The sequence below is a fragment of the Coloeus monedula genome (assembly GCF_965178545.1).
Source record: "Coloeus monedula genome assembly, chromosome: 1".
Taxonomy (NCBI): Eukaryota; Metazoa; Chordata; class Aves; order Passeriformes; family Corvidae; genus Coloeus; species Coloeus monedula.
This window is the reverse complement of record NC_138781.1, coordinates 79,659,627-79,684,842: the sequence shown is the minus strand read 5'-3', so window position 1 is coordinate 79,684,842 and position 25,216 is coordinate 79,659,627.

The following is a 25,216-nucleotide window of genomic DNA, read 5'->3' as shown; positions in this document are numbered from 1 at the left end:
TATATTTGCGTCCATCACAGGCTAAGATAATCACCTGGAATGATGAACCTACCCATAAATATTCATCTTCTGATTTATACTGTTATCTTTAAAGTCCTGTAGTATGAAGATTAAAGCTTTAGTGGTATTGCTAGAAAAAGCTGTAAATCAGGAAAGAATATTGAGTGTTCAGTTTTGATGGATTAGCTAGGATTAATACTTAGTCATGGAAGACAATAAATGTTGACACATATATAGGTACATTCATGTTTAAAGATATTTTTTCTTCATATAATATTAATTTAACCTATCAACTAACAAGTCTCTCTGAACTGGACCACTGACAGAATAGGGATTCTGAGGAAAGGACAAAGAATATTACACAAAATACAGCTTTTCTGAATACTTCTAGGAATATTTTTATTCCACTAGAAGTGAAAAAATGCATCTGCTGGATTTTAGGCCTTTTTTTTTTTTTTTTTTTTTTTCACTTGAATAAGAAATAACAAGTAGTTTGGGAATTCAAGTAGTGAAAAAGTTTGCCAAAAGTCAGACTAAGCAGACTGTTTGAATGGATCTGTGTAAGCTGTGATCATCTGAAATACAAATTTCTGGAATCTACAAACTCCTCACATTTACCAAGTGCATCTTCAAGAGTGATATTTATATAGCATTAAGTACTATGCAAGTGATCTGGAAATGATTATCATAAATAGATTTATTTCCTAAACTGAAACAGCATTTAAAATGTCTGTGTCTGATTTTATAGAAACCAGGTAGCTCAAGACATATGTCTCCATGGCCTGTGGTTTCAGGTTTGATTTAGTGACTCCCTAATCAAATAACTTACTTTTATGTAGAAGCTGTGTCTCAAAGCCTGATACACTCAGTTCCACTTGAAAGCATTCTATCATTCTTCATCACACAGTGTAGAGGCTGGCACGTGTGCCCTAATAAAGTCAATCCCAAACAATCTGGAAGAGTCTTTTTCAAGTAAACCCTTTACTCAAAAACAAACCAACAAAAATACAACACCAGTCTTGCCAAGAATACCAACACCATGACAAAATGCTACAGTAATTGTATTTTAGGTATGCAGATAATTTGTTTCCTTAATAAAGAAATCTTCCCTATCTATTGTATTACCACGTTCTCTTCTGCTTTCCCTTTTTTTCCTACATCAATCACAAATCTGATTTTTCTTCAGGGTCTAAATAACTTCTAAATACTAACACTGAGGTTTGCCTCTAACAGATTTTTATTTTCTAGGTTTTTGCTTCCTTGGCAAACATTTCACTTCCCAAATGAAACAGCTCTCTTGAACCTATAAGCCATATGATCTCTCAGCATCCAAATGATTTTTGTTATATCTTACTTTTTATTTTTTTCCAGTGCTGACCTATCTCCAGCTGAATTCTTTAAAAAAGGTCAAATTCAGCTGTCAAACCAGAAAAAGACAAAGAATTTGTGTTCAACACTGCGTATCAGCTCCTTTCCACTCTTCTTCTGTTACCATTCTATCTTGTCTGTTGACATCCTTTAGGTATCACAGGTGATCAGATTCCTTCTGAGAATCTATTAAATGTTTTACTTAAGGTGGAATGTAAGATTTAACATAATATTTTTTATTATAATACAGAAAAACTGTCAGTGAAAATCATGCAAATGAACAGCGAAAATATGTATCAGATTTAAAGATGTAAAACATCTACAGAGAAACTTTTAAGAGCAAGAGACACGTTAAATATTACAAGATCTAAATACAAATGGACTTCAGAGGTATTTGATGTCCTGATCCATGGCTGGATCAAAATTTTCCAGGTACATACCTTTTATTACAACTGTAAAAATACTGTCTCTAGTTAGAGTGATTCTCTTCCAACCTATCAGAATCCCTGTTTCCAATTTTTGCATATCAGAGTCCTTAACAGTATTTCAGTAGACTTTGCAGTTGCACTCTACAAATACTCACATTGCTGCCTAACCCTAGGCACACAGCCTGTGTGACAAAGGCACAAGCCTGTGTTCCAAGTACCCTCTAATGAGGTTTTTAATTCAGACTCGTAGAGAGATGTGTTAAATTGGACAGTCAGTATTTCACCCATGCTGACAAAGGGACTATTTTTCAAGCAGGTATTACACAGAACAATGGCAGAATCTAATTTAAAACACACAGTAGTTATAGCAGGTCTAGGATATTCTCTACTAAACCACAATATGTGTGTTGAGTCTAACAATTTTTTTTTTTCTTCAGAATACTGTGAATGTTCTGAAAGTTGCATTAAATATTGATCTGTTTCTGAGTATAAGCATCCAATCCTTGCATGGTTTTGGGTTTGCTGCTCCTCATTCTTTCAGGAGCTGTTACTTTCACCAGACCAGGCTTAGGATACACGATGCTTCTGAGAAATCACTTTTTAAAAAATGTTCACAGCTTATTACAGATAAATTAACAAATGTGTAGTTTATTCTAGTCTTCTAAGCCTTAAAAATGAAAAATGTACTTACCATGACAAAACATCATTTGACCTATTACAATAGAAAGTTTGATTACTTGTCATTCTTCAAGCAGGAGGATGTTTTGAAAAGTACTCCAAATACTTTAAATGTTCTGCAAGAAACAACATATAGCTGAATAACCAAGGATGACTCAAACTCAATTACTTACTAATGTTTCATTTTAGTCATAATTTTATTGATGGATTGTCTTGATATGTGATGTGCACTCAGAGAATTTGGGTGAAATGCTTTTTCTGAGAACATTTATGCAAGCAAAACACTTGGTGTTCATAGAAAGCAAACACAAAAGGCAAATACACAACAAAAATTAATAAAAATTAATTAATTTTCAAGATATTGGAGCAGTCTTACAAGTTTTGCTCAATTCTGTCACTATATCAACTTAAGTAGCATTTGATTAATACTTCTTTACAAAGTGACTGGAATACGCTGTATTTTAAATTGACAGAGGACCAGCCCAACTATAAATACACCTAATTTTGCTATGAAATTTGCAGATCTATTCATATAATCAGTTAAGGGTTGCTTCCAGGCCCACATATACGAGGAAAATCAGTGTAAATCTCGGACAGCTCAATTGTGCAGGCTTTGCACAATGCATTAACATTAGAGTCTCATTGGCAGAAATCTATTTGCTGTAACTGGTGATACCAACTCTCTGCAGCAGAATTCCACTTCAGCCCTTGCCTGACTGTATTGTATATGGTGTCCATTAACCTTTCTAGCTTGGGCAAAGTGGGTATTTTGTTATCAGCATAGCAGAAGTCCTACCTACCATCTCAGTTATGGATAAGGCACATGGTGGGCCCTGTTCTAAATGCGTGAAGAACAGTTCTGTTTCTGGTATCATGAAGGCCAGCCTTTGCCTGAGTCAGTAGTCTTCAGAGGTATTTTCTTTTCAGAAGTATTAAGATTTTGTACTGTGTATGTGGATTCACTTTCGATATCATGCAAATAATTCGTATGAATAGGCTAAATTTCAGATTATTTGGGTGACAGAAAACACAAGGACTTCACTGAAATGTCTAACATTCAACTTATAATAAAAAAATACTAAATCACATTTTAAAAACTGATCACAGATATTACAGTGAAAATGAAATTGAAGAATTTAAAGCCAGCATTTACAGAAGGATACTTGCTACTTTAAACATTCCTTTGTTATTGCCTGCTTTCTCTTTTTTAACTATTGGTATTATCATGTAGTTGATTAGAGATTTGACATTTGTAGTGATCTGTAACTGAAAAATGCACTGCAGAACTGAAAGGCCTAGCTCTTACAGGGCTTAGAGGCCATCAGTGAACCTATTTAAATTTATCAAGCTACACGAGGAAATTAAAAGTTAGCAGATCATCTGTAGTGAAGTATCTCATGCTCCAGTTTGATGACCATGGAATATTTGTTATTCTTGCCAATAACTCACATGTCTAAGTAAATGAAAGCAGCTGAAATCTCTCTACTTTCAAAAGATTCCGAATGATGGTCAAAGCCATTCCAAATTAAAATTTCCAAAACTCTGATCAGGCTCAGCTTCTTTCTAAACTTTTCTATTAATCTTCTCATGAGGGAATGGTAGCTAATATTTTGATGAGGTAGCTGTTATATTAATGATGTGAAAGACACATAATTAAGCAGAAAATTGTATGTAATCATATATTTTGTTTCAAATACAGCCATTAATAAAATATGATCCTCTGTATATGGTCAAAAGTATTTTGTCACTGAGGCAGACAGGAATCTTTTCAAAATACCAGTGGTTATATATATATCTGTGTTTTAAAGTATACTTGTAAGAAAACTTCCCCAAAATAAATTTTTCAGGGAGTTGGTTTGTTTTGTTTTTTTTTTTTTTAAGTACACAGGAATTGGTTTTTTCACTTACATATGTCTCAAGAAAACCCCAGCAAAGTCCCCCAACTCTTTATTAATTTTAATTTCTTATGTTATTTTACTTTCAACAGCACAGTGCTGCATAAATTTTAATCAGTTCCACTGACACTGTCCAGGCGATAAACTTAGCAGCTCAACAAATGTGGGCAATACCTGGAATTAACAGAAGTTAAATATCCACATATGAGAGGGCAAAATATCCTCAGATGGATTAGCTCTTTTGCCTGCTTGGGACTAGACCAGCAACCAAAGTACATATTGTGCTCAATCATGTTTTTTCTTGTGACTTACTGAGTTGACTTAACAGAGTTGATATGAGCAGTACTGATTGAAAACCCCAAACAATCTGGTTGCAAAGAATCTGATCACAGCTACAGTGTATTTTTGAAATTGCATTTTAATCTCAAAAGACTTCTGAATCCAAGACTAAATCATTCCTGGAAGTGCATCTGGCGACAAGCAAGCCAAAGTTTCATATATTTTTTAAATCACCCATCATGGTTTAGCTACAGATGGCAACTGAGCACAACAAAGCCCCTCACTCACTGTCCCCTTAACCCCCACGTGAGATGGGGGACAGAAACAGAAGGATAAAAGTGAGAAACTTCATGAGTTGACATAAAAACAGCTTAATAATTAAAAATAAACCAACTGACCAATGCCCAGCTAATTCCTGAGCACTACCCACCCCCAAAATTTTATAAGGAGAGCATGACACCCTTTTGGTCAGTTGGGGTCAGCTGCCCAAATATGTCCCCTCCCAGCTTCCCTGCACCCCCAGCCAACCTGCTGGCAGGGCAGTCTGAGGAGCAGAAAAGGCCTTGCTGTATTGTAAGCTCTGCTCAGCATTAACAAAACCAGTGAGTTATCAACCAGTGGTTTACCAACACCTTTTTCAGCAAGACATAGCCCCATACAAGCTACTGTGAACAAATTTAACTCTATTTCAGCCAAAACCAGTACAATACCCCAAGTTAACATTTTACACTGCTTCTTCACTTATGTCAATACAAGTATTTGTGCAGCCATGAGGTGAAAATATTATTTTCTCCCTACCCCCATACTCATCATGTGCGTGACAGAGACACAAAGAAAAATCCTGAGAGGCAGTAAAAAAAAGAAAATAATAGGCAAATAACTTCCATTTTGTCATAATAAAAGAAAAAGTGTACTTTAACATCTGGAAAACAAGGCCCCTGAGAACTGTTTCCCATCTGACACAAATAAAGTATTTGTCCTCCATCCCACACATATCTCACGACTTTCTGAAAGACCAGCAGCCCAGGCACTCGCTTCTACATGTAACATTTAGCAGGCATTAAGCAGTCAGTAGGTACTCAGAGCCAAAGGGACCAGAAGACATGGAATGGATCCACAAAAGATTCATCCGGTATTGCAGGAGAACTCATCCAGCTACATACCCTTCTTGGTAGCCCTTAAATATAAAGGGACCTAAAAGCTCTTTACAATGGAGAACCGACAAAGGTCTTGATGGACTTCTGATGTTACAAACTACAGCTTTTCATAGAGATTATTCCTCTGGACAAAAATCTGCTGTAGACAGACACAGATGTCGACACCATTTTTTTTTAGAGTTGACATAGGCATACAGTGCCCTACACAGCTTTAATCCAGAGGGCTGTGACAGTCACAAAGACCTCAAATTGGAGACCATGCCTTTTTTTCTGGAGTCATTCCACAGAGAATCCCAGAAAGGAAGATATTCACTACCTTTGTATTATAAAGCTAATTATATTTTTTGAACTGTATGTAACCATAGCATTCAACCTCAACCACAATGTAAGGTCAAGGTTTTATATTAGTCTCAGTGACTTTTAAAGCACATGAGACAAGACCAAAAAACTAATACAATAATAGACTACATGAAACTTTTATGGCTTTTGTTTTAATTGAAAAAATGAGGCACTGATCATAATGAAAAACAGACTACCCTCTTATCTTAACCTCCAACATGTCTTTGCTTATTAAAACTACATTAGCACACTTGTTTCTATCGAAGTTCAAAATATTTTTCGAAAGTTTGCCAAGCGTAGGCTTTTTGCAATGAAAGCATGAAATGTTATGCTGCTTAAACAAGCATTTATTGAAGGTAATGTTTATTCTACACATCCAGTACATATCTGGTATTCTGCACATGAAATTCCTTTTATATTTTTTAATTGAATTTGTCAATAATTTTTCTCAGTTTTGTCTCAGTTTCTCTAAGACAAGACTGTAGTTTGAGAGGACTTACAAACAAACAGCTTCTGGAAAACATTTACGCTTTATTGAGCCCATCAATTCTACCATCCCTGTATGTTAATAACTATATCTAGCTTCTAAATAACTACATCAAAATTCATAATATGTTTCGAGGTACACGGAAAGAAATCAATGAAAGCTCGTGACCTGAATTCTTTCTGATAAGTATTATCAAGAAACTATGGCTCATCTCATGGCAGTTTTCTAATAGTTTCCACAGCGCTTTGTGGAACCCAGTAGACTGAACCCACAGGAGGGATCATGAGCTCTAGGGAGAATTCCCCATAGATGGAGGCCAGACACAGTGCTTTTACTCTTCAACATTTGTTTCATCTGCACTGTATCACCAAGTATGAATACTGCAGAATGTTGGCTCTGTGCTCTGAGCTTTTGGGGTGGCACAGTGGTACCGAGGACAGCTGATCCTCTCAGTTCTTTCCATTTAGACAGGTATTTCACAGTGAAAGGTGCACACAGGCAATAAATGAGGCAAAATATTTACACACTTTAAAATATTTATTTTTAAGAAGGTAAGCAAAGGCAGTTTGCTACGTACTTACTTTACAGGCCGAGGTGCCCCGGTGGCGGCGGCAGCGCTGGGGCAGTGCCGGGGCTGCCCGGGCCGGGCCCAGGCGGTGCCAGCGGCTGCAGCGGCCCCAGCGCAGGGCACGGCTGAGCCCCTCAGCCACGGGCGGGCGGGCGAGAGCCCCGGCGAAAGCCTGGCCAAGGGAGGGCAAAACGCTGCCCGGCAGCCAGGGCTGAGCGGGGGAACCGTGCGGGAAACAGCCCTGCGAGCCTGAGGGGACAGCGGGAGCGGGCACGGAGGCGGGAGAGACCCGGCAGGGATGGCCCTGGGCCAGGGAGAGACCCCGGCGGGACAGGGGCTTCCCTGCGGCCACTGGGAATGTTCCAGGCTGGAGCAGGGAAATGCGTGAGGAGGAAGGATGGGTAAGCTGACCGCGGTCCCCCCATTCCCCACCCCCTTGCACGAGCCGGGCAGTGGGGAATGGAACAGTGAAGGTGAGCCTAGGAAGGAGGGGGCATAGAGGGAAGATTTTTCACTCTTTTCTCACTGTACGATTCTGTTCTTAACTAGAAACAAATGAAATTAATTTTCTCAAAGTTGAGTCTGCTTTGTATGTAGATGGTTGTTGTCTTTACCTCGCCCCACAAACTACCATCTTATTTCCTCCCTATACTGTTTAAAAATGAAAGTGAGAGAGTGGTTGGATGGGGATCTGGCATCTGGCCACAGTCTACCCAGCACAATTTTATAGAACTTTTGTTAGTATGAATTCTTCATTAAAACATTTGCTCGCAAGATGGTTTGGATAGGAATATGAGCATCAAGGTCAACCCCCTACCCTTAACTACAACCCTGAGCACATACTGATTTCTCCCAAGACTAAGATGGAAAGAGGAGTCAGATCCACTTAGTGGATGCTCAGCAGGATGTCCTTAGAGAATTACACAAGGACCTGAAGTCCCCAGAACAAGTCTTATTCTTAGAAAGGTCTTTAAGTAAGAGCTTTTGTATTTATTACAGGACTCAGGAGATTTTGCTTGTTATATTGGTAATACTGCTGGGAACAATAATGAAATATACACTGAAAGCATTTGCAAATTAGGCACAGTAAAACCACTGGATATGAAGACTGTATCATTACATAGGCAAATCTGTACTTGGGTGCTTCTGCCCTGTCTGCACACAAACGTTCTATTTGCAAATCTTTGGGTATAGCATAGTTGGATGTTTTCAAGTGAGTTCTCAGTGAAAAAGCATTTTCTGTGCTAGTGCATCTTGTTTATCACTAATCCTGACTGACTGCCACAAAACTTGTAGCATAAAATGAACATCTGTGTAGTGAAGTAATGCTGAACTGTGCAAGGCAAAAAGAGCCTACATAGGCTATAAAGATGATGATGAAATTGCCCTTCCCTATAATGGGAACTAAATATGTTGAATTTTGCTGTCAATTTTCTGTGGATCATATCAATTTGCTTTAGATGTGATTTTTCTATCCCACCAAGGTCAACTGTATTGCTTCCATTTTTGAAAGATATTACTATTCAAGTTCATCAGCAAATCTGTTTGAAATCTAAGCACAAGAACGTGTCTGTCCAGTTCTTATTCCATCACTCTCCAAAGCAGACAGAAATAATAAATATGAAGCTTTTTTCCTAGGAAGCATTAACTTGCTACATAAAGAAGGTAATTATAATAATTGAATACAGTGACATAATTATTAACTCTCTTCTCCATCCCCCCAAATCTCTCAGCTAAAGCTGAATATGTGATACCTCTGCTTCCTATGTAGTAGTCTTCCTGTTTCTGCAAGTAATACATTCATGAATCAAGAAGAACCATACATTTATAAAGAGATAGGGTTTGGAAGGGACCTTAAAAATCATCTACTTCCATCCCTGCTGCCACAGACAGGGAACCTTCCTATGGACTAGATTGCTCAAAGCCTCACTCAACCTGTCCTTGAACACTTCTAGGGATGACACATCCACAACTTCTCTGGGTAACCCCTTCCAGTGTCTCACCACCCTCACAGTAAAGAACTTCTTCCTCAATAGCACTGTCCGTGTCCCTGAGGGAACACCAGTAGTTGCTGGTCTCCACCTGGACATCAAGCAGCTAATTGCAACTTTTCAGGTATAATCATCCAGCCAGTTCCTTATCCACTAAGTGGTCCAGCCATCAAATCCTTGTCTCTTCAGTTTAGAGACAAGGAAGTCTCAGCTGATGTATTCTTTTTGGTTTTCAGTAAAGCTTTTCATACTGTCTATCACAGGATCCTTCTGGACACAGTGTCCAGCACACAGCTGGATAAACACATCATGGGATGGGTGAGCAACTGGCTCATGGGTCAGGCACAAAGGGTCATAGTGAATGGGGTGACATCAGATCTGTCACTAATGGGGTTCTGCAGGGCTCCATTCTCGGCCCTGTGCTCTTCAACATCTTCACAAATTATTTGGACACAGGAGCTGTTGACTCCCTTGAGACAGGGAGGCCCTACAGAGACACCTGGATAAACTAGATGGCTGGGCAATCACCAACCATATGAAGTGGTGGTTCTGACTGGCCTGTACCTCTCTTAGAATTTACACCTGATCTTACATCTCTTTGAGAGATAAAAAGAAAATGAATATCAGGCCACTCAAGGATCTTTATGCATGTCTTACTGGATACAGCACAGTTATAAATCCCAAATCACACCTTTGAGTACTGCTTGGGCTAAATTAGTACAAGCTTTATAATAATAATGTCATCTGAAGTAACATGTATGATGACATTTTTCTTAAACACAAGAACTCTCATATTGCTTTAAATCTATTGCCATGTATTTATGCAACTTGTCTCAATGCCAAAGGCAGCTGAAACACTGTTTAATGGACAGCTAGGAATCACTGATCTCTGAAAGTAGCTTCTTCACTTTTTCCTGACAATGGAATTTTGAATCTTAGATATTTCAGAAGCATCTAACTGTAAATTTGAGGCTGGGTAAACTGCAAAAAGTTGCAATTCCTGAAAATATTTTGTTGATTTCAGTGGTACATTAAATATATAGTCTCTCCTTACACCCATTAAAAACAAACAAAACCAACCCAAAACCAGAAAACAACCATCTTGTTCATTATTTAATATCAATTATGCTTTCCCACTCTTCTTCCTCATAGAAATGGAGGAATAATTTAAAAGCAACCTAAAAATGATTGGATAAACTTTATACCATATGCAAGGAAGAAGCATGCAATTGATAAGATGCAGTTAGTTACTTAAAATGGTTTTTGTTTCCTGAATTGAAAAAAATTAACAGAATTATTTCAGAGAATGAGACAAAAACATAATTCTCTTCACTAGATTTTATCAGAAGAGTGTGCAAATTAGTATCTGGTATGAAAAAATATGTTAACAGTTATTTTCTCCCCTCACTTCCTCTCTGCTATTTCAAGTAGGGAATTTTTATGCTGTTACCTCTTTAACTATATCTTAAATAAATTCAAAGTGATTTGACAAATCTACACCAACAACCTTGTTGCTCTGAAAGATTCAAAAAGAATTTGCCTGTCTCTTATGGATAGTTGCTTTTGATTTTAAAGACTCTTTTCTAATACAAAAAAAAAAGTCTTAGTCTAGTAGCTCTAAAAGGAAATAGAATCTTTTTTTTAACTGTCATTTAGTCACTTACATGCTCAAGGCTAGCTTACAAACAAAAGATATTTTCCAGACTGCTCACAGGAAGGCTTTCTCTGAAAAACTGGTTAATGCTCTGCATCACCATGTAGACTGCTGCCATTTAACCTTCTTTTGATATACAGATGAAGAAAATGAAGTCTCTTCTTAATAGTCTATGAATAAGTTAATACCCCTAGGACACAATAATCCCTGCATCAAGGAAAATAGAGGGATCAAATCTTTGTTAAAATTCAGAAGAAGATATTAGTGAATGTGCATTACATGAAAATACCTGTTTCAGAAAAAAAAAATAATTGAAGTAAATGTTACAAGTGTGCAATAGTAGGTAATCTTCAGCAGCTTTTTCTATGTATGCAAGACAAGCTTTCAGAGGAGTGGTGCACGACACATGAAACTTTGATGTGTCATCTGTTTAAAAGACAATACTGATCACAGTTCCATTGTTCTTTTAACTAGTCCCCTTATTTCTATTATGTATTTTCACCGAAATTTAAATGTAAAAAGAGGGTGAATGCACTTGATAGTAAGGAAGCAATGGCACAGAAGTTGGCACAGTACCAATTTATAACATCCATAAGATGAAATTCTTGGTTCTAGTAAGATGACTCACATTTTGCTCTTTAAATATGAACATACTTAACCGTTTAACTACAAAAGTTTGATTGATCTGGAGGGTTTTTTTTTTGATTTTATATAACTTTGTAGTCATAATGAGATGTAAACTGGATTGCATGTCAAAACTTGTCTCAGATCATGTGTTATCTTTCACGTCACAAAGAGAACAGAAATGAAGTTTCTATGAAGAATAAAAGAAAATGCGTATAAATGTCAGAACCCAGTGGAAAGAGACCAAAGTAAGACAAAAATGGTAGGTATATATATTCTTTTCTGCTGTACTCCTTTAAAGACTCCACACTGAAGATTCAACTGGAAAAAAACAAATCCAGCTGAGATTAGCAACTGTCTCATAGCACCAAAGAGTAAAATATTGTTTTGAAAAGTGAAATTATTCACCTGTCTGAAAGCATTTTACAGCAACAGAAACAAACAAACTGATGATCCTGTCTATCATTAAGTCATTTTCTTTATTTCTGCTATTTTAAACTCTTTTTTGTGGGGGGAAATGTACAGCCCACAGAACAATTTTGCTTTAACTGAGGCTGGTTTCTTTCCACATATCAGGCACATCTACATCTTATGTTCTAAAGCAAAATTTCAGTTTGTTATTCATACATGAACAAGATGCTGTTACAAGTGTTTCTAGGCATTAAAGATGTTTTTATATTGCAGCTTTATTTATTGATATACAAGATGGAAACAGGATGCTAAAATTCTAGGCTGTGTAATCATTTTCTTTATTCCATTATTCATAAAATATTTCCTTTTTCATGTGATGTTTCAACAGTTCTTAATTTGGCTTTGCATTTTAGAAAGCATATAAACCAGTGGTGCATAGCAAGAAGAAAATAATGGCCCAGTGTTCATGGGTGGCAAACAGTATCAATGACCTGTGATAAATTAAATTTTAAAACATGTTTAAAAAGGAGGAGGAGTACTCTGTTGAATTTGTTTATGACTGGAGAGGGCTTAAGGGAAATATAACTTTTAAATTCAGCAATGGGTTTTGATTATTCTTATTTACTTACTGCACAGAATTTTAGTTCTGAGATGAAAAAGCAGGTTTTTCTGGAAAGCAGAAGAAGAGCTTGTGGAATTAATGGAACATAAATGTCCTGTTTTCTCCAGACTACTAATCAACTGATTTTCACATTAAACTCAAATGTCATTCTAAGGCATGTCAAGTTTTATTCCAGAGAAGTTATTTTATAGTCAGCCAATCTACAGAGTGACACAGTACATGAAATACAGGCAAGTGATCAGGTTATTTCAGACAAAGTATTCCAGTAATGCAGATTTAAAGGGCTTTCCTTGTTTACTGGACAGATACCTTAAAAGAACACTTGGTTGGAGGGTGTGTATCTCCCAGCCAGTCTGCTCAGCTTTTGGGCTGAATTCTGCAGCAGCCTGCTTACTTGGAGTGTGTCTGTTAGCTCAAATGCATACCATGAAGTAAAATACCTGAAAATAGTGCCTGGTTAAGAGCTTAGACCTGCATAACATCTATAAATTGAGAGCCCTGGTGGCCAAACCTGTATGTATGATAATAGAAGTACTAACACCCTGATCCAACCAAAATCTACTTGTGCCTTTTATTTCCTGTAGTTTGAGTTTTAATTCATGCCTGCATAGTTCACACCTTAAACACCTCCATAACTCTCTCAAATTCTGTCCATATGCCCCTTTGCAGCTCAATTAAGTTCATATTGTAACATCTACAAAATTTAAAATCTGTATGAATGCACAAGCACCCTGAATTTAAAGATGTAATTTTAGATAAATAAAGGAAGTAGCCTGTAAACTGAATGGTAGATTGCCACCCCATTGCTCTTCTATCCTCCATCCAATTTAACTTCTCTAAGCTGTTTCTGATTTTACATTCTTATCATGCTGCTTCTTATACATCCTCTTCCCTGGATTAAAAAGTGTAAACACTACTTCATCCACTGCTTATCATATTCATAGTGAGTCTTTCAGAGCAATTTGAGACCTCTGAGATGAGCTACCCTATATTGCTTCTCATATAAATAACACAGTTACAGATTTAATGTCCTTATTAAACATTTTGGTTTTACTTTTGAATTGAAATTGCTCATTGATCAACCTATAGTGAGTTTTCCACTTTAGTAACTAGATCACTTTCAGGAGTGGGTGCATTTAATTTTGAAATCTGTAGCAGTTGTGTAGTTACAGGGTGTCATCCCCTCCTCCAACTGCACTGCCTTCATAAATACTTAATTTCTTTCAGTATCGTAGTACACATTGGCTTAATTTACTCCCTCAGCTTCCTTGTATTTTCTTTCAGGTTTAATAAACTTCTTTCCTATCACCTGCAAACCTTGCTCTCTCAATGTTTATTCCATGTCCCTGATGAATGAGCTAAACATAAATCAAAACTATGTTAAGCTGCTGTCATGGTATAAGCTACTATTGAGTCATATTCTTATGTTTCTGCACATGATAGAAATTAGAAATGCATCCCAACTTGTTCCTAATCTCCAGGGTTTTTTCAAATTTTCGCAGTTTTTTAAAAAAATCTATTGCATTTTGGATGTTTGAATACTTCATGGAAGAATCATATAATATTAATGCTTTAATATTATCCAAAAAATCTATTTCATATATATGCAGAGGTGAATAAATATAACAGGAGCCAGTTAAAAGACAACTCACTTTATCAAACCTGTTATGTGAAAACATATATAAGTACTAACAAGTCAAATGCATCTTACTAAGATTTAACCAAACAACAGCTTAAAAAACCACAAACACTGAACATAACTTCATTCTTCGTGGCTCTGCAAGTTCTATAGAAATCCAAAGCAACTCACATAACAGTAGTGTAAAATCTTTTTACAGCTTAATGAAAGGATTTATACTGTGGTAAAACAGATCGACCAATCTCTCAACCACTGAGCAATTACCTCAAGCATTGTCAGTGTATCCACATCTCTCCAATGCTCTGATAAATCAAGTCAGCAAACAGGAACTATAATACAAAGTAAAAGAAAAAACAGCAAAAAAAAACCCCAAATCAAACCAAATTGAAAACCCAGAAAAAACCCCAACCCAAAACCAAAATATGCACTGTGAAATTCAGGATAAATCAGACCTACTTAGAGAAATGCACTGTAGATATGCTGGATCTGTCAGGATTTTTCCAGTAAACCAAATCAGAATTCTCCAAGCTGATAGATGACAGGTATTTCAATATTGCATAGTGATGTTAACTTTCATGTTGACATCTAAGCAAGAAAACTGATTGCAGATACTGTTTTCCAAGAAAGTCTATTATCATAGTTTAAATAAAAACAAATCTTGGTCTTACAGCATTTCTGACTTTTGGTTATCCTTTTATCTTACATTTGCTATCTATAGGAACAACAAATACACAATTTCACTGAAAGGAGATTCATTTCAGAGAAGCTCATATCTTCAATGAATATATTCCTCATTGTTTCTATATTCCTGTGGAACTGCCAGAAGTAATTGCCACAAAAGTTGCAGTCATCCTCTTTCTGTAATATGATATTGAAAGAGCAGGTGAATATGCATCTATTTGTTAATAATGGGACTCATGTATGTCATACTTTGCAAAGTAAAAGAACCAAGAAAAAGATACAAGAAAAAAGTCCCAAACCATTAATTCTGAAGCAAGACAGCAACTGTTATGTATCTTAGATTTAAGTGTACAAGTTTCAGATCAGACTGTGTCAAGCCTACAAGTTATTTCAGGTTTAAAAGCCATTGTAATGTTCACTTTGCATATATCTGTATTAATTTAAAAACAAAATTACACTCTAGCATGTTTTTGGCTTTCTTTAGTACTCCTTGGTTTTGCTTATCAACAGCTATCATCTTTGATCGTTCAACTATGTGACGCTTGCTGTCAGGTGTACTCTTTGTTTCCAAAAGAAGAACATGAAGGCTCACAGAATGAGCAGAAGCTTAATGTCAGCAACTACGTGACATATAAAAAGCCAAAAAGTGAGAAATAATAGTGTGGGGGATTTTCAGTGTAGGCAAACCTAAAGGCCTGGCCAGCAGGGCATTCTGAGCTCAGTATTGGATTTGACTGATAAATTCTGCTCTTGTTAAAAGATGGTATTGGTATGCACAGACATGTCTCCTCTCATTTTTGTTTAATACTTTTTAAAAACAATGACATGATACATATAAACTACTAATAAAACTTCCGATTAAACAATAATTCCTAGTTTTCAGCAGAAAAAAAAACCCCACCACCCTGAACTTTAAATACAGTTTGTGAGAAAGTAAGCCACCAGCCTGCAAAGAAAGCTAAGTGTTTGGATTTTCTTAAAGGGCTAAAGTACAGTATCTTAAATTCAAGTTAATTAATTTAATAAAAATCACAGAGAAGCTTCAATCAGAAGTGAACCCAAGCAGGTTTTGTTCTAAAGAACGCATCTCTTACAGTTTTCAGCACAGTTTAAGTTAGTTTGCTGAAAGCCTAGTAATCTCCATGCCAGATCTGATGGCACATCTGTTGAAGATTTTGTTCAACACCAAGTGCTTATAAGTGATTCAAAGAAAGACAAAGAACTTCCCCGTGACTGATAAACAATAAGATAAAATTAGGTTGTGATTGAGTTATGGTAAAAGTTCCCTAATATGACATTAAACGAAATTTAGGTGTCAGCAAAAGTAGGCAGCAGTTCTTATCATCATGTTAGCTAAGTGGCAGGCAAACCTGCCTGGAAATGTAATCCAATCACACAGGAAATCTCTTTTTTATCCCTGGAAACATGAAGATTTTATCTCCTCTTCCTGAGGAGATTTATCTTATCTAAGGGTATACCCTCAGTAATATAAAGAATTAATCCTTTAATGCTACAGACTTTGTGTTAGTCATAGTTTGTAGCAATGAGTGCCAGAAAATAATTAGTACTGAATATTAAATATTTATCTTTTTTTTAATTAATTGCTTTCAATTTCATTCATACCCTTTGTAGTGGGTTGAATCTATTGTGTAACAGTTAGCAAGAATTCCAAAGCTTATCCTTTATATAACAGCTCTCATTTTCAAAAAGCTCCACTGGTTACTGATATTCATAAGACTTTAAAAAATTGAATTGGAGAGTCCATATAAATACTTAGGCATTTCATTAAGCATACATAATTCTCACTGACTCTGGGATGTACAATAGGAACATTTTATCACATGACAAGGGGAAAATTCTTTGTTTCCTCCTATTTGAGAAGTATATTTAATGTCCGGATACAGAACAGCTGAAGAGTAACTGTGGCTCCACATTTTTAAATAGTTCATTCACAAGATCTGCAGTTGAAGCACTGTGCTCAAAACAGAATGTAAGGAAACTGATTGTCTGGTATTGGGATTCATCTTCTTCTCAGTATTTCAGTATCTACTGTGCATGAGTCTGCATCTGAGAGTGCTGCTTCAGTTTTTCAGTCAATAAAATGAAATTCATAGTTTTAGGATATGAATCTTATAACCTCTTTCAAACATTTTCTTTAGATTAAGATCAATCATGCACTTTGAGCATCTCTTTCTTTTAATAGATTATAAAGTTTAGCTGCATAGTTCAGAAGTGAACATTAGATCCAGTGAGCCTGATAACTTAAAGCCACATCACAAGTTAAAGCTGCATGTATGTGCACAGCTGAAACCAGGACAGGTATCAAAGCTATTTTTATTGCAATTTCATCTGCACAAACATCTCACAAAATTACATCAAAGAATTACAGGCTCATTTCCAGTGAATGATGTATCCATGTTCACAATACCTGCAAATTACACTATATGTTAATTAAATCTCTGAACAGCCAGTTCAGAGAACAGACCAATACCAGGGACTCACCAAAACTGTTCAGTCACTCCCCTTCACAGCTGGATGGAGGAGAGAAAATTTAATGAAGGGTTTATGAGTTGAGATAACAACCAAGAGAGATGGCTCATCAAATACTGTCATGGGTACAACAGGCTCAACTTAAGAGATATGCATTGAATATTATAAACAAAATCAGAGTAGGATAATGAGAAATAAAATAAACCCTTAAAAACACCTTCTCCCTACCCCTCCCTCCTTCCCAGTCCTATCTTCTGCCCCAGCAGTGCAAGAAGACAGGGAATGGGGTTTGTGGTCATTTCATCACCCGATGAACTCATCAGGGAGAGGAGCCCTTCTCCTGCTGCACCATGGGGTCCCTCCCATGGGAGACAGTTCTCCATTAGCTTCTCTGACATTGCTCTATCTCACGAGCAGCAGCTCCCTTCAAACTGTTGCAACATGAGTCCATTCCATGGGCAACAGTCATCCCAAAACTGCTGAAGGGTCAGTCACTCTTCCACAGGGTGCAGTCCTTCAAGGACAGGATGTTCCAGCCTGGGAGCAGGGGCCCTCTCTCCATGAGTCTCCCACGGGCTCACACCCTCCTCTCAGGCATCCACCTGCTCTGGCAGGTGGTGCTCCTCCACGGACTGCAGATGGATCTTTGCATCTTCCATGGACCTCCATGGGCTGCAGGGGCACAGCTTCTTCACCATGGTCATCACCACGGCCTGCAGGGGAATGTCAGCTCTGGAGCCTGGAGCACCTCCTGCCTGTCCTTCTTCACTGACCTTGGTGTCTGCATGTTGTTCTCCTTACAGGTTCTCGCTCAGCTCTTCTGTGGCCACAATTAAAACTACAAAAACTTTTTGTTTTGATTTCTTCTCAAATACATTGCCACAGAGATGCTGCCACCATTCCTAATTGGCCCAGCTTTGGCCAGGTGCACATCCCTCTTTGGAGCCATCAGGGATTGGATCTGGAGGACATGGAAGAAGCCTCTCGTAGCTTCTCACAGAAGCCATCCCTATAGCTCCCCCCTGGCCCCCCACCCCCGCCTCCCCAAAACAGGCCAGGCAAAAACAATCCAGCTGTATTCATCCTTGCTTATTTTTAAACAATAGGAGAAGACAGTTAGAAAATTCTGACACTTAAAATTTATAAAATTACAGCAGCACTGACAGAAGTTGATGACTGTTACGATTCATCTTGTTAGAGGATGCTTTCTCAATACAGAGCTCATAAGAGAAGCATAGTGTGTATGTCACTTTGAATCCTCATTCAACCAGGCTTAATTGATGTCTGAGAAACATCAGACATCAAACTTAAAATTGCTATAGTAGCTGCTGCTTCTGATGCCAATGTCTGATATAAACAACTTCTGTAACACAGTGACTTTGCAGACATGATTTTAAAGTACTGCTGTGGATTTTGATAACACACAGAACAAAAGGATTGATAGTCTGAAGGAGAGCAAATTCAAATGTTTTCTTAATATCCTCATAGCATAAAATATGATAGATTGTAGGAGCCAAGAGCTGATGTGATCAATACCATGCAGTAGGAAAACAAGAAAATACATCTAGGCTCCGTATTGCAATGCCCATGACAAATATTTTAACAAAACCTATCACTAATAGTATTTTCCAAGCTGAAGTGGAATAAACTAATAAGCTTATTATGTCAGAAAAAGAGGGTTGTGAAGGCTGAACATCTGTATGCAATAATGAACGAACATTCTTTAACTGGAAACAAAGCCAAAGGAAATACCAACTGTAACACTGAAAATTAGTGAGATTCACTCTTGATTTAATAACAGCTGGAATCTCTAATTATCCTAATATAATGAGGCACTTTAATCTTCACTAAAGTGTGTTTCAAAAATCTATCCAAAGATTTTTCTTCATCCAAAAAATGCAGTTAAACATAATCTGTCAACAGTGTGTACAGTCTGATTAAATTCTGTTCTTGGCTCCAGCAGCTTACTTTCACCTGTTAAGGTGACCTAAATATTCCTGCACTGCAAATTTAATTTAGAGTGCAGCTAAAAAAAAATGCCATTTATTTTACAAATTTTATTAAAATACGTGGGTTTTTCTTAAAAGAAAACCCAAAACAAACGATCACCCTCCCCACCAAAACACCAACATAGCAAGCACACAATTTAGCATTTGTATTTTTCCATTGAGTTCCTGCAATTGCACACATAAAAGACAGGAAAGGCTTCTGAAAAGCCATTTTCAATACAAACAATAGGCATTTTAAGGATACTCAACCTCCTAATTTGGAGAATCTGCATTCTGTAATGATATCCCCTATTAAGACTGCAGTAATTGTCTGTATACTTACACTTGCCATACTGGAGAGTTTTCATTGTCAGAAGGGTTTACAAAGGAAGTAGACTTTTCTCAGATTGTGGTGTTTTTGCATAACAGTAGGTCCAAACAGAACTTGGTACTTTCATGTAAGAAATAAGCAGAAACATAAATTACATTGGGGAAAAAGCCAGAACCAAACCCAAAATGGAATCCAGAAGGAGAAATGGGTTTAAGTTCTAACCTTCTTCATGTCTGAAAACTTGGAGGTTCTAGCCCTAAATCTTTGAAATGCATTATGAAAAGATGAAAGAGCTGATTATTCCTCTTAGTTTATTTTCTCTAGATTTAAATATCCTTGTTACATTTGTTGAGCTCATTTTGAAGTTCGCCTTGCTTTAGCTGTCACTTGTCACTATTGTTTTAAAAACAATAGTGTTATAAAGCACAAGTGGCTAAATAAGTTTTGGGAGACATTTTGTAAAACTCTTTGAAAAATCAGTCAGGGATATATGAGTCAGTCCGATCTTCATCTTTGCTAATTTCTTCAGAAAACTTTTAAGAGAAGGAGGTAGGGAGGTCTTTTTCTTCAAAAGAATCCATTTCCAAACAGACTATGCAAATACAGATGCTGATTAATGAATATTGTTTTTATTTAACTGGTTTAATACTAATGTCAGGCTAATAGATCTGTACCGTATCTTTCTAGAACTTTTATTTTTAAAGTCAGTGCTACAATTTCTACCCTAGCTTGGTAGCAAGAAAACTGATAAACTCCTGCTTACAAATACTATTAGTAATTTATCTGGTCTACCCCTAAGTTCTGTCAGAAAGTGAATGCCATTCCAGTCCTGCTGACTTGTGAGTGTTTATGCTATCAACTCGTTCCATATCCTCCTCAATTTCAGACTTATCCTCTGCTGAGCCATCTGCTATGATGAGTTCTAGCATGTGAATTGCTGTCATTCTTTCATAGTGTAACCTCTTGGACAATTTTAACTTTTATGTACAGGTCTTGCCTTCTCTAAGCACTCTTTAACAACCTGCTCTGCAACTAGCTGAGCAGACTTCTTAAATGTTTTTTTTTTTTTTTTCCGTATCTGAAGAAAGTATTGCTGTTTATATCGATTCCTATGTCAATTGCTTTTCAAAGTCTTTTGGATTAATTTTCTTTTTTTTTTCCCCCCCAGGGTTTCCTCATATTTTCTGCTTTCTTTCTGAAAAAGCTCTCATCAGATTTTTAGACATAGTTTCTTTTGTCTAATGATTTTTCTTTTGACTAAACCACCTTTTTTATTGTGTTCATTAGTGCTGAACTTTTCAGAAGGCATCCTTCAGTAATGACCATAAAACCTATACAGATTTAATTCCCTTAGCTTTGCTTTTCAATTTCTTCCTTACAAGTGTCTTTATTTTTACACAGGCTACTTTTCAATGGGCCTACTGGCTTTTGTAAATGCTGTGAGGATGCTAAATATGATGACAATCATTGTTAAACAGTTACTTCTCATCAACAAAATCTTTACCCAGACCCTGGACACTGCTTGGCACCAAATCACAGGTAGCACCTCCTCTTGCAGGCTTCCTATGCAGCTGTTCCATTAAACAAATAATCACCCCATTTAAAACTTTTTCTGCTGCATCGCATCCTGGGGTTATGTTTGGCCCATATGCATAGCAGAGGAAGAGGGAAGGGGAGAAATTGGGGTCTCCCACCATGCTTTAATTTCTCTTTCTACCTCTTTATGTGTCTTGGCATTTGGTGATAAATGGCTGTTTGAAGACTCATTGCATGTGGAATCTGAATTACTTGCTGGGATGGTTATTTGATTTGATTTGATTCTAGCTCTCTTTAACTTACTCTACTAATTTGTGACCAACACGGCTTACTGTGATTTTTTTTTGTATTTCAATGTGAAAATGACAGAGTATTGTCCTTCCACAAGCCTGCTGTTGAGTAATGTGTCAGAGACTTCATGTATGGCCAGACATTTCAGCCCCTCCATCTTGTTTCTTTGTCACATTTCTCTCTGAAAATTAGGTGACACAAAGTAAATGTTAAACAGAGAGTAAACCAGATTATTTTCATATATTGGACACTGCAAAGGTACTGCCTAGGACATGTTACATAATGTTAATGATGAAGTTGTGCTTTTAAATATCAAGACGGACAATTCAGGTTAGCTTTTGAACTGTAATATTTAGGAAAAACCAAACCATGAAATCTGGCAATAGAGACTTTATTATTCATGTCTTTTTCGCTTTTGTGATTCCTTTACTTATTACTTTTGGGTTATTTTTGTGGATGACAGTCATCAGCTGTTACTTCTACAAATCACAGTCTTTCATGGTCTTTTTCTTTGCATTTCTTACATTTCTCTAATACATTTTCCAGACAACCTAGCAGAAAAAAGCGACATAGTTCTCTGCTAGTGTACTTTATGTACATAAGGCTTCAAGATAGGCTTTGGCTGAAATTCTGTGGAAATGAACTTAATTTTGAGTTCTATTCTTCAAGCTTTTAACCAGAAGTTATGGTTATATTAAAAACATAGGTGCTTTAAACTTTCAGAGAACAACGTAATGTACTTTCCACTTAAACAGCAAAAGCCTTTTCTGCCCTGTAAAGTGAAAGAATTTTGTTTTCAAGAAATGCAAAAGCTTATTCAGAATTAACAGTACTTTTGTTTTAGGGAAAGATGCAGGACATGGCATGAATGGGCAAGAAGGTGATAATATAGTTCAGCTATTAAATTATTGTTATGTGAGTGTAAGAGTGACAAAAAGGTAATGTTAGTCTATATTTTTAGCTCTAATGATACACTTCTAAATTCTATATTCTGTTTTGGATTTCTGTGCTAGTTAGAATGAAATTTACATTTCAGAAAATGGGAATTTTGTCAATCAAAGCACTGAAGAAGGAAAAATTATAAATTTTTAGTTTGAAGTTACAGATATTCAAATTTTTCTCCATTGAATACATATTTTTGAGGGAGGTACTAGATCACTGTACCATCCTATGACATGCATCAATACTAAATGTGGAGTGACACTTTACAGCAGTAATAAAACAGCGCTAAATATTATGCCAGCTGTTTGCCTGTTCTTATTGAATGGTGTTGATTCTGTTTGGTGATGCTTTGTGGTGAAATATAAGGCAGAGGATCAGGGGAAGAATTCTCACCTCTTCTTCCATCTAGTCAGAGACCTGAATTAGTCACATATCAAAGATAGGCTTTTCATCATTCCCACTGAGATCTGATCTGGCCACACTGCAGCTTCTCAAAGTTTCAGCTTGTAGAAGGTTTATTCCAAGTACATGGTAATTGTAATTTTCACACAATCATATACCTGAACAGGGTTTCACATGTCATATGATGTTTGCCCAAGTTATCAGAAGTTTACTGCATAAAGGAAGCTCCTGATAGGAACTTGACTATTTGAAACGTGGACAAAATTACATCAATATAGTCAAATTAAAAAGCCATTTCCCGCAAATGAAATCACTTCTACATCTATTCCTACAATAATTTTCTGAGAACCTTCATCAGCAGATGGACACTGTCTCCAAAAACAAGGCCTAAAAGCATTCCTCTGCACTTTATCTCTGTTATTTTCCAGAATATTGTTCTGGATTCATCTTAATGTAATCTTCCTACTATATATACAAAGACTACAGCTGCCTAAAGATGACCTTATGTTGTTATCAGCCTAGAAAGCCTTTTTCATATTTAGGTACTGGAGATGATACTCCAGTTGTGGAAATTTGAACTGTTTCCTATAAAAATCACCCCCTCAAGCAAAGTACACTAAAATTAAACATATATGCATACATGTACAACGAATAAATGAATCATTGATATTTTGCTTCAGTATATGGTATAATGAACACAACAATTCTCTTCTTTTCCTTCTGTTCCACCTGCAAGCATTAAACACCTGTAATACTCTCCATGTGTGGACAAATGTCACCACACAGAACTCAGTTTTTCTATTAAGTTTTCTCAGCAATTTCAAATTATTGTTTAAATCATCTGACTTTTTTTGTGAAGTTCATCTGGAAAGCTTATTTTCATAAAGGCAATAATTTTTTATCATTGATTTGATAGAAATTTTGCTTCTTATTAAAGATTCAAAACCCATTAGAAAGAAACCATGGTGATTTATTAACAGCCTGAACACTCAACTCAGGCTGAGTCTTCAGGTTTACAGCAGACTGTAATTTATATGATGCAGGCTTACAAGCTTAGGATACAAACATTTGATGATGATGATTTCCATTGCAGTGGTAATTCTTTCCCATTCTAAATAGCAGGTAGTACCCTACAGATTAATTGTTCTTCCTGTATAATGCATTGTATGTGGGGTTCATGAAGGGTGGCTGCGTTTCCCTGAAACGTCCCTGGCTATGGGATCGCTCCGGTGGGTGCAGTACTGCACTCCAGCAAGCCGACTCCTTTCACCCACGCGGCTCTCGGGCGCGGACTCTCACGCACACACACTCAAGCCGGATTGCTCAGCGTTACCAGAGGCAAAGAGTCAGCAGGGCTCTCCCATTTGGGTATTCCATGGATGAGGTTTATTGCATCCTGCGGCAAAGGAAGACCGGACACTAAAGAGAGCAGACCATTCAGGGTCCAGTGTTTTTGTACAGGAGTGGGGAGAGCATCAGAGACCAATGGTCTGAGGGCACGGCGGCGGTGCAAAGGCGGGACTGGGGAATGGGAGTCAGTGGGGAGGGCCTGGGGCGTGCAGGGTAACACGCCATTCAGACAGACCAAGTCTGCACAGCAGCACAAAGCGTGACGGGAGAGGATTTTCCTTTCTCACCAAGAGGTCAGGGGGTGTTCTCAAACCTTGAAACTGGTCCACCAGCAGGCCCCTGCTATTTCGGGGCTCCTTGGCCCCTCAGCCACCATAGCTGCTGGCTCAGTGGCTACAACACCTGTGTGTTTCTTTCTTTTCTTCTTCTCGTATTCCTTCTTGTCTCATTGTGCAGGAATATTTACTAAATACCTACTCAGTACTACCTATTCTGGCACATTCTCCACAAGTATCAACAAAGGAATAAGGATCCAGATGTCAGAGTACAAAAAGAAAGAGCAGAAGATGAAAAACCAGTGTTCATTAGAGGTAGCACATGCACACACATGCATGTGCTGGTTTTGGGTGGGGTAAAGTTAAATATCCTCACAGTGGCTGGTGTGGGGCTGTATTTTGAATTTGTGCTGAACACGGGGCTTGATAATATAGAGATGTTTTTGTTATTCTTGAGCAGGGCTTTCACAAGGCCTTTTCAAGGCCTTTTCTGCTTTTTGCACTGCCATGCTGGAGAGGAATTTTTGGATGCTTAGGAAGTGTGAGGAGACACAGCCAGGACAGGTGACCCAAACTGACCAAAGGGATATTCCAGACCATATGACATCATGCTCAGTATATAAAGTGGGGGGAAGTAGGAGGAATGGTGGGACATTTGGAGTGATGATGTTTGTCTTCCCAAGTCACTGTTACATGTGATGGGGCCCTGCTCTCCTGGAGACAGCTGAACACCTGCCTGCCCTTGGGAATCAGTGAATTAATTCCTTGTTTTGCTTTCCTTCTGTGTGGA